A 10,097-nucleotide genomic window follows, 5' to 3' on the forward strand; every position below is an offset into this window, starting at 1 on the left:
GTTGTTAACTTTTATGAACAGAATTTCTAGGCGCAGTCATGGCGTTGAGGGGATCCGGTTTGGTGGTTGAAGGATTAGGTCTCTGCTTTTTGCAGATGATGTGGTCCTGATGGCTTCAACTGGCCAGGATCTCCAGCTCTCATTGGATGGCCGAGTATGAAGCAACTGGGATGAGAATCAGCACCTCCAAGTCCGAGTCCATGGTTCTCGCCCGGTAAAGGGTGGGGTGCCATTTCCAGGTTGAGGAGGCGATGGCACATACTAGATGGCCCCAAGTGGAGGAGTTCAAGTACCTAGGAGTCTTGTTCACGAGTGAGGGAAGAGTGGATCATGAGATCCACAGGCGGATCGGTGCGGCGTCTTCAGTAATGAGGACGCTATATCGATCCATTGTGGTGAAGAAGGAGCTGAGCCAGAATTAAAAGCTCTAAATTTACCGGTCGATCTACATTCCCATCCTGCACCCATGGTCATGGTTATGACCGAAAAGACAAGATCACGGGTACAAGCGGCCAAATTGAGTTTCCTCCGCCGGGTGGCGGGTCTCTCCCTTGGAGATAGGAGAAGAAGCTCTGTCATCCGGGAGGAACTCAAAGTGCTGCTCCTCCACATTGAGAGGAGCCAGATGAGGTGGTTCGGGCATCTGCTCAGGATGCCACCCGAACGCCTCCCGAGGGAGGTGTTTAGGGCAAGTCCGACCGGCAGGAGGCCACGGGGAAGCCCCAGGACACATTGGGAAGATTATGTCTCCCGGCTGGCCTGGGAACGCCTCAGGATCCCCCGAGAAGAGCTGGAAGAAGTGGCTGGGGAGAGGGAAGTCTGGGCTTCTCTGTTTAGGCTGCTGCCCCCGCAACCCGACCTCAGTTATGCGGAAGAAAATGGATGGATTTAGTAACGACAAAAAAAAAAATGATTCTAGTAAATTTCACATGGATACAATTTTACAGGTATTTTTAGACATAATGCATGTTTGGTTTTGGAATTATGTTTATATAACTTTCATATGTATTATGACAGTTATACTGTCATCTTGAGTAAAACTAACTTGTGTCTTTACAAACATTACAAGCCATGTTTTTCCAGTAAAACTCACAAAAATATTTTTTTCCAGGCATTGTTATACATTTTTCATGTGTGGTTTAGGAAATATGTTTAAATAACTGTCATATTGAATGTGGCAGTTATACTGTTATTATGTGTAAAACCAAATTTTTGTATTTGCAAACCTTACAAAAACAACTGATTCTAGTAAAACTCACATAGATTCAATATTACAGGCATTTTTAGACATTTTACATGTTTGGTTTAGGAGTTGTGTTTCAATACATTTTTATTGCTTTTTTCGTTAGGGCAAGTCCGATCGGCAGGAGGCCACAGGGAAGACCCAGGACACATTGGGAAGACTATGTCTCAGGCTGGCCTGGTAATGCCTCGGGATCCCCCGAGAAGAGCTGGACAAAGTGGCTGGGGAGAGGGAAGTCTGGGCTTTTCTGCTTAGGCTGCTGCCCCCGCAACCCGACCTCGATAAGCGGAAGAAAATGGATGGATTTAGTATGACAGTTATACTGTCATATTGAGTAAAAAAAACGATTTTTCATAGATTCAATATTACAGGCATCTTTAGATGGATTGTATGTTTGGTTTTGGAGATATGTTTATACAACTTTCATATTTAGTATGACAGTTATACTGTCATATTGAGTAAAAAAAAAAAAAAAGACTTGTGTCTGCAAACCTTACAAAAGATTATTATTCTAGTAAAACTAACAAAGATACATTTTTCCAAGCATTATTAGCATTTGTTGTTTTGGACTTATAATGCTTGCGTTGCCGGCAGTGAGAGGGGCTCGGGTGGCAATTCTTGTTGCCCCCCGGCTCAAAGCCTGCACGTTGGAGTTCAACCCAGTTTTTCATCGGCAGGAACATCATTTTACTCAAAATTTTAAGTACATTTTATATATCTGTACTATTTGCTCTTATGAAGTAATTCAGTAGATTTTAATTATTTTCTTGTGCTTGACATTTTAATTGACTTGGTTGCATTACGTTACATTACTCACTAAAATTAGATAATCATTGCCAGTTTTCTTTTGATAAATGTTACCAAATAAATTTAACCAATACTCTATGCATTTAATATATATGTATCACATATCACACAACTAAATTACAATGCAATTAAACAGTTTATTTTTAATTCAATCTTACAACCCTCTGAAACAGAGTTTCTACATTCATTGCAGAAATATAATACTCAACAACAACTTCTGGGAGAGGGTCAGGACAGAAACCGCCTCTTAAACTTTGAGCAGTAATCTTTCTCCCTGATGAATTTCTCCTCGACCTCCTCTCCCTAGCCCTCAACTCCAACTGTCCACAAAGTCCACTGGCTCCTCCAAAGGGAACCCTGAAAATGAAGAGTCACAATTTGTGGTAGTAAAACAATGGTCTAAAATATTCAGCCACAATTTTAATATTACATTATGATGGATGAATAAGGGAAAATAACAAAGCAATATAATGCATACATTATTTTCTACTTGCCTGAATTATGAGAATAATGTTCTGTTCTGATTTGCTTCCTGTTGATGGAAAAATATTTTAATGAGAAATAAACTACATCATAAACATTAATGAACATTTTGTTTTGTCTAGCTAAATAAAACAATTAACACATGACAGATTTATTTGCGAGTAGAAGTTGTAATGAACAATCCATTCTTTCATTGAATTACAAAAACATGTTGCTGTGGGCTTCACACCGATAACTAGCTTCTTGTCAAAAAAAAGAAAAGAAAGAAAACTGCCAGCGAAGTCTCTTTGTAATCGCAAGCTGATGCTCTGGCGCTTCTGTCAGTAAATGTGTGTTTTAAAAACCTATTCTGGGGCATTTCTCCCAAACATTCAGCAGTATCGCCCCCTCATTCCCAATGCACATTAATTAACATTAATTCACTAACGTTAACGTTACTTCAGTGTCGCCGCCAAAAGTTTTACAGAGAACAATACCATGTTCTACTATGTTGACGTCAGTTGATAAAAGTTATACCGTTAGGTTGGTGGTTTTTTAATATCCTAACGTTATATTAGTTAACTTTAGTTTTTATCAGGAAAAACTGCAGCCCTCCCACTACAGGCCAGCACGGACCAATGTAGCGTTATGCTAACTTTTTTACTTAACTTACTTACTTAACTTATGAGCAGTTACATATCTTGCGTCAAACTACATGCAGACGTATAAAAAAGAACGTAATAACTTACCTGTGGAATGACTTGCGCGCGCTACACCTTGCAGTACTCTGTGGAGTGATCCTAACGGCCAGGGCCTGTTGTGCTGTGCGCATGCGTCGTCGTGCATGAGTTTCAAAACACTAGATTTTCAGAGTAAAGTTTATGTAATATTTTTAGGTTTATGTACGTACAACTATTAAACATTTAAATAGTATGAGGAAACATAAGTAAAACTTACTCTTCCCCCATAATTCATGTATTAAATGAATACAAAAATGTTTAATTTTACTTAAGAAACTCTAGTTCTTACTGAATGTTAAAATTATTAGGTATAAATTATGACAGTTACTCTAATAGAGTTTACAGCACCAAAAAGTCACTTTTTTCAGTATGGTCAGCAGGCTCTTTATAACAAAGATACATCTCTCCAAGCATTATTAGCTATTTTGCATTTGTTGTTTAGGAGTTATGTTTAAATAACTGCCATAGTGAGTAAAACCTAAATTTTGTATTTGCAAACCTTACAAAAACAACTGATTCTAGTAAAACTCACACAGATACAATATTACAGGCATTTTTAGACATGTTTGGTTTTGGAGTAATGTTTATATAATCATATATAGAGGGACGGCGTGGCGCAGTGGAAGAATGGCCGTGCGCGACCCGAGGGTCCCTGGTTCAATCCCCACCTAGTACCAACCTCGTCATGTCTGTTGTGTCCTGAGCAAGACACTTCACCCTTGCTCCTGATGGGTGCTGGTTAGCGCCTTGCATGGCAGCTCCCTCCATCAGTGTGTGAATGTGTGCGTGAATGGGTAAATGTGGAAGTAGTGTCAAAGCGCTTTGAGTACCTTGAAGGTAGAAAAGCGCTATACAAGTACAACCCATTTATCATTTATCATTTATGACAGCTATACTGTTATATTGAGTAAAAAAAACTAACTTGTGTCTTTACAAACCTTACAAAATATATTTTTTCTAGTAAAATTAAAAAAGATACATATATCCAGGCTTTATTAACAGTTTTGCATTTGTTGTTTAGGAGTTATGTATAAATAACTGTCATAGTGAGTAAAATCTAATTTTTGTATTTGCAAACCTTACAAAAACAACTGATTCTCGTAAAACTGACATGGATACAATATTACAGGCATTTTTAGACATAACATGTTTGGTTTTGGAGTTATGTTTATATAACTTTCTCATTTAGTATGACAGTTATACTGTCATATTGAGTAAAAAACTAACTTGTGTCTCTACAAACCTTAAAAAATATTGTTTTCCAGTAAAACTCACAAAGAGACATTTCCCCAGGTATTATTAGCCATTGTGCATGTGTGGTTTCGGAGTTATGTTTAAATAAATGTCAAATTGAATGTGGCAGGTATACTGTCATGAGTAAAACCTAATTTTTGTAATTGTAAACCTTACCAAAATGCCTGATTCTGGTAAAACTCACATAGATTCAATATTACATGCATTTTTAGACGGATTGCTTGTTTGGTTTTGGAGTTATGTTTTTACAACTTTCATATTTAGTATGACAGTTATACTGTCATATTGAGTAAAAAAAAAACTAACTTGTGTCTTTGCAAACCTTACAAAAGATCATTATTCTGGTAAAGACTTAGACTTTCTTTTTATTGTCATTCAAATTTGAACTTTACAGCACAGATAAGAACAAAATTTCGTTACAAAAGCTCATGGTAGTGCAGGATAAAAAAGCAATAAGGTGCATATATAAATAAATAAATATAAATAATATAAATATACTTAAATATATAAAAATAAATAAATAAAAAGATTACTGTGCAGATAAATATATTGCACTTTTTCCACATGCGCCCACGTTTATGGGTGTATGTTATATTGTTTTTATTATTCCAGCGAGTTAATCCATTTTGAGGGGAGTTGAGGGGATAATTTAATTATAATGCGTTCAAGAGTCTTACGGCCTGAGGGAAGAAGCTGTTACAGAAGCTGGAGGTTCTGCTTCGGAGGCTGCGGAACCTCTTTCTAGAGTCCAGCAGTGAAAACAGTCGTTGGTGGGGGTGGGAGGAGTCTTTGCAAATTTTCTGAGCCCTGGTCAGGCAGCGCTTTTTGCGATCTCCTGGATAGGAGAGGAGTCCTGCAGATCTTTTCCGCCGTCCTCACCACTCTCTGGAGAGACTTCCAGTCTGAGGCACTGCAGGCTCCAGTCCAGACAGAGATGTTGTTGGTCAGCAGGCTCTACCTAGGAGTCTTGTTCACGAGTGAGGGAAGAGTGGATCATGAGATCCACAGGCGGATCGGTGCGGCGTCTTCAGTAATGAGGACGCTATATCGATCCATTGTGGTGAAGAAGGAGCTGAGCCAGAATTAAAAGCTCTAAATTTACCGGTCGATCTACATTCCCATCCTGCACCCATGGTCATGGTTATGACCGAAAAGACAAGATCACGGGTACAAGCGGCCAAATTGAGTTTCCTCCGCCGGGTGGCGGGTCTCTCCCTTGGAGATAGGAGAAGAAGCTCTGTCATCCGGGAGGAACTCAAAGTGCTGCTCCTCCACATTGAGAGGAGCCAGATGAGGTGGTTCGGGCATCTGCTCAGGATGCCACCCGAACGCCTCCCGAGGGAGGTGTTTAGGGCAAGTCCGACCGGCAGGAGGCCACGGGGAAGCCCCAGGACACATTGGGAAGATTATGTCTCCCGGCTGGCCTGGGAACGCCTCAGGATCCCCCGAGAAGAGCTGGAAGAAGTGGCTGGGGAGAGGGAAGTCTGGGCTTCTCTGTTTAGGCTGCTGCCCCCGCAACCCGACCTCGGATAAGCGGAAGAAAATGGATGGATATAGTATAACAGTTATACTGTCATATTAAGTAAAAAAAACTAATGTGTCTTTGCAAACTTTACAAAATATAATCATTCTAGTAAAACAAACAAAGATACATTTCTCCAAGCATTATTAGCCATTGCGCATTTGTTGTTTAGGAGTTATGTTTAAATAACTGTCAAAGTAAATAAAACCTAATTTTTGTATTTGCAAACCTTACAAAAACAACTGATTCTAGTAAAACTCACAGATACAATATTACAGGCATTTTTAGACATAACACATGTTTGGTTTTGGAGTAATGTTTATATATTTTTCATATTTAGTATGACAGTTATACTGTCATATTGAGTAAAAAAAACTAACTTGTGTCTGTACAAACCTTAAAAAATATTTTTTTCCAGTAAAACTTACAAAGAGACATTTCCCCAGGTATTATTAGCCATTGTGCATGTGTAGTTTAGGAGTTATGTTTAAATAAATGTCAAATTGAATGTGGCAGGTATACTGTCATGAGTAAAACCTAATTTTTGTAATTGTAAACCTTACCAAAATACATTGCTTGTTTGGTTTTGGAGTTATGTTTTTAGAACTTTCATATTTAGTATGACAGTAACACTGTCATATTGAGTAAAAAAAATAAATAAATAACTTGTGTCTTTGCAAACCTTACAAAACATCATTATTCTGGTAAAGACTTAGACTTTATTTTTATTGTCATTCAAATTTGAACTTTACAGCACAGATAAGAACAAAATTTCGTTACATAAGCTCATGGTAGTGCAGGATAAAAAAGCAATAAGGTGCATATATAAATAAATAAAAATAAAATATAAATATGTATATAAAGTAAATAAATATACTTAAATATATATAAATAAATAAAAAGATTACTGTGCAGATAAATATATTGCACTTTTTCCACATGCGCCCACGTTTATGGGTGTATGTTATATTGTTTTTTTTATTCCAGCGAGTTAATCCATTTTGAGGGGAGTTGAGGGGATAATTTAATTATAATGCGTTCAAGAGTCTTACGGCCTGAGGGAAGAAGCTCTTACAGAAGCTGGAGGTTCTGCTTCGGAGGCTGCGGAACCTCTTTCTAGAGTCCAGCAGTGAAAACAGTCGTTGGTGGGGGTGGGAGAAGTCTTTGCAAATTTTCTGAGCCCTGGTCAGGCAGCGCTTTTTGCGATCTCCTGGATAGGAGAGGAGTCCTGCAGATCTTTTCCGCCGTCCTCACCACTCTCTGGAGAGACTTCCAGTCTGAGGCACTGCAGGCTCCAGTCCAGACAGAGATGTTGTTGGTCAGCAGGCTCTCTATAACAAAGATACAGTTCTCCAAGCATTATTAGCTATTTGCATTTGTTGTTTAGGATTTATGTTTAAATAACTGTCATAGTGAGTAAAACCTAAATTTTGTATTTGCAAACCTTACAAAAACAACTGATTCTAGTAATACTCACATGGATACAATATTACAGGCATTTTTAGACTTAATGCATGTTTGGTTTTAGAGTTATGTTTATATAACTTTCATATTTAGTATGACAGTAAAACTGTCATATTGAGTAAAAAAACAACTAACTTGTGTCTTTACAAACCTTACAAAATAGTTTTCCCAGTAAAACTCACAAAGATCCATTTCTACAGGCATTATTAGCCATTTTGCATGTGCGATTTAGGAGTTATGTTTAAATAACTGCCATATTGAGTGTGACAGTAAAGTCATAGTGAGTAAAACAAACTAACTTGTGTCTTTGCAATGCTTACAAAAGAAAATGTTACTAGGAAAACTCACAAAAGATACATTTCTTCATGCATTATTAGAAAATGTTCATGTGTAGTTTAGGAGTTATGTTTTAATAACTGTCAAAATGAGTGTGGCAGTTATATGGTCATTCAGTGTTAAACCTAATTTTTGTATTTGCAAACCTTACAAAAACAACTGATTGTAGTAAAACTCACATAGATTCAATATTGCAGGCATTTTAGACATTTCACATGTTTGGTTTAGGAGTTGTGTTTGAATACATTTTAATTGCTTTTTTCGTTAGGGCAAGTCCGACCGGCAGGAGGCCACGGGGAAGCCCCAGGACACATTGGGAAGACTATGTCAGCCGGCTGGACTGGGAACGCTTCGGGATCCCCCGAGAAGAGCTGGACGAAGTGGCTGGGGAGAGGGAAGTCTGGGCTTCTCTGCTTAGGCTGCTGCCCCCGCAACCCGACCTCAGATAAGCGGAAGAAAATGGATAGATTTAGTATGACAGTTATACTATTATATTGAGTAAAAAAAACTAACTTGTGTCTTTATAAACCTTGTTTTCTAGTAAAACTCAAAGATACATCTCCAGGCATTATAAGCCATTTTGCATGTGTGGTTTAGGGGTTATGTTTAAATAACTGCCATATTGAATTATGAGTAAAACCTCATTTTTGTAATTGTAAACCTTACCAAAATACCTGATTCTGGTAAAACTCACAAAGATTCAATATTACAGGCATTTTTAGACGGATTGCATGTGTAGTTTTGAAATTATGTTTATACAACTTTCTTATTTAGTATGACAATTATACTATCATATTGAGTAAAAAAACTAACTTGTGTCTTTGCCAACCTTACAAAAGAACATTATTTTAGTAAAACTCACAAAAATACATCTCCAGGCATTATTAGCCATTTTGCATTTGTTGTTTAGGAGTTATGTTTAAATAACTGGCATAGTGAGTAAAACCTAATTTTTTGTATTTGCAAACCTTACAAAAACAACTGATTCTAGTAATACTCACATGGATACAATATTACAGGCATTTTTAGACATTTTGCATTGTTGGCCTTCCGCCCGATTGTTGCTGAGATAGGCTCCAGCGCCCCCCGCGACCCCAAAGGGAATAAGCGGTAGAAAATGGATGGATGGATGGGTTTAGGAATAATGTTGCAATACATTTTTATTGCTTTTTTTGCATTATCTCAGGATTGTAAAAATATTACTGTCATATTGAGTAAAAAACTACTGATTGGGTGTGGCAGTTAGTCACACCCAATCATATTGTTGAGATAGCAACAGCTATCTTAACATTATGTGTAAAACCTAATTGTTGTATTTGCAAACCTTACAAAAACAACTGATTTTAGTAAAACTCACATGGATAAAATATTACAGGCATTTTTAGACATAATACATCTTTGGTTTATGAATCGTGTTCGATTGCTCCTGCTCACAGAACCACACAGCAGCGCACGACACACGAGCCACAAGCCCCACAGCCCAAGGCAGTTATATACCCCTGCAAATCCACAAGGCACGACACTTACTTTGGAGGCAGAGTTTCCTCTGCCCCTGCGGGTTGTGGGATTCTGGGGGTTATTTTCGGTAGCCTGCGGGTCTGCTGGGTAGTCCTGGGGATTCCTTCTCAACCTGCGCGCGTTCACCCGGTCCTCCTTGTCAAGCCTGACGATCCTCCTGGTCGCTCCTTTTTAAATGTGTGCAGCCCTAATGCTCCACAGTTGCGTCTGATTTCAGGTGCCGTTCGATCGGGCACTTTGGTTGTCAGGGGCAACAAGCTAAAAGGGGCAACGTCTTAAAGTGCCAGCAAAGTCCACAAGAAATAAAATTATGCAATTAAAAATACAGTCAAAGTCCTCAAAGTGTAAAAACATGCAATTAAAAATACAATCAAATTGTAAAATGTAAAAACATGCAATTAAAATCTACAACAATAAAAACACTCAGACATGCATGACAATGAAACAAAAAAAGTAAAATCCCCTTCTTGTGTCCCATCACCCCCCCCCCCCCATACATTATCGTTGTCAGTCCCTGCAACGGTGCCAACTCTCGTCTGCATAGCGGGCAGGCAACTGTCGGTCAAAGCCTTTTTTAGCTCTTCATAGGACGTCTGACACTCTGGTGTCCACACTATTTTGTGGGCCTGTGCCTTCTTGTCGGTGGGACGGCCAGTGAGGCCGTCCCACCGACATTTATTTAGGGGACGGGCTATTTTAGCAAACCCAGCCACAAAACGTTGGTAATAGCCTGCCAATCCAAGAAACGCTC

General features: G+C 38.6%; 1 long non-coding RNA gene across 1 annotated transcript; it reads right to left on the reverse strand.

The window, feature by feature from the left end:
- Nucleotides 1-6,786: 6,786 nt before the first annotated feature.
- On the reverse strand, nt 6,787-9,773 carry LOC133619036 (uncharacterized). The gene is made up of 3 exons (XR_009817383.2): nt 9,356-9,773; nt 8,074-8,268; nt 6,787-7,359 (listed from the first exon to the last, which is right to left on the reverse strand). It is a non-coding gene; the product is annotated as an uncharacterized lncRNA (long non-coding RNA).
- Nucleotides 9,774-10,097: the final 324 nt, after the last annotated feature.

The sequence above is a fragment of the Nerophis lumbriciformis genome, linkage group LG19 (genome assembly GCF_033978685.3).
Source record: "Nerophis lumbriciformis linkage group LG19, RoL_Nlum_v2.1, whole genome shotgun sequence".
NCBI lineage: Eukaryota > Metazoa > Chordata > Actinopteri > Syngnathiformes > Syngnathidae > Nerophis > Nerophis lumbriciformis.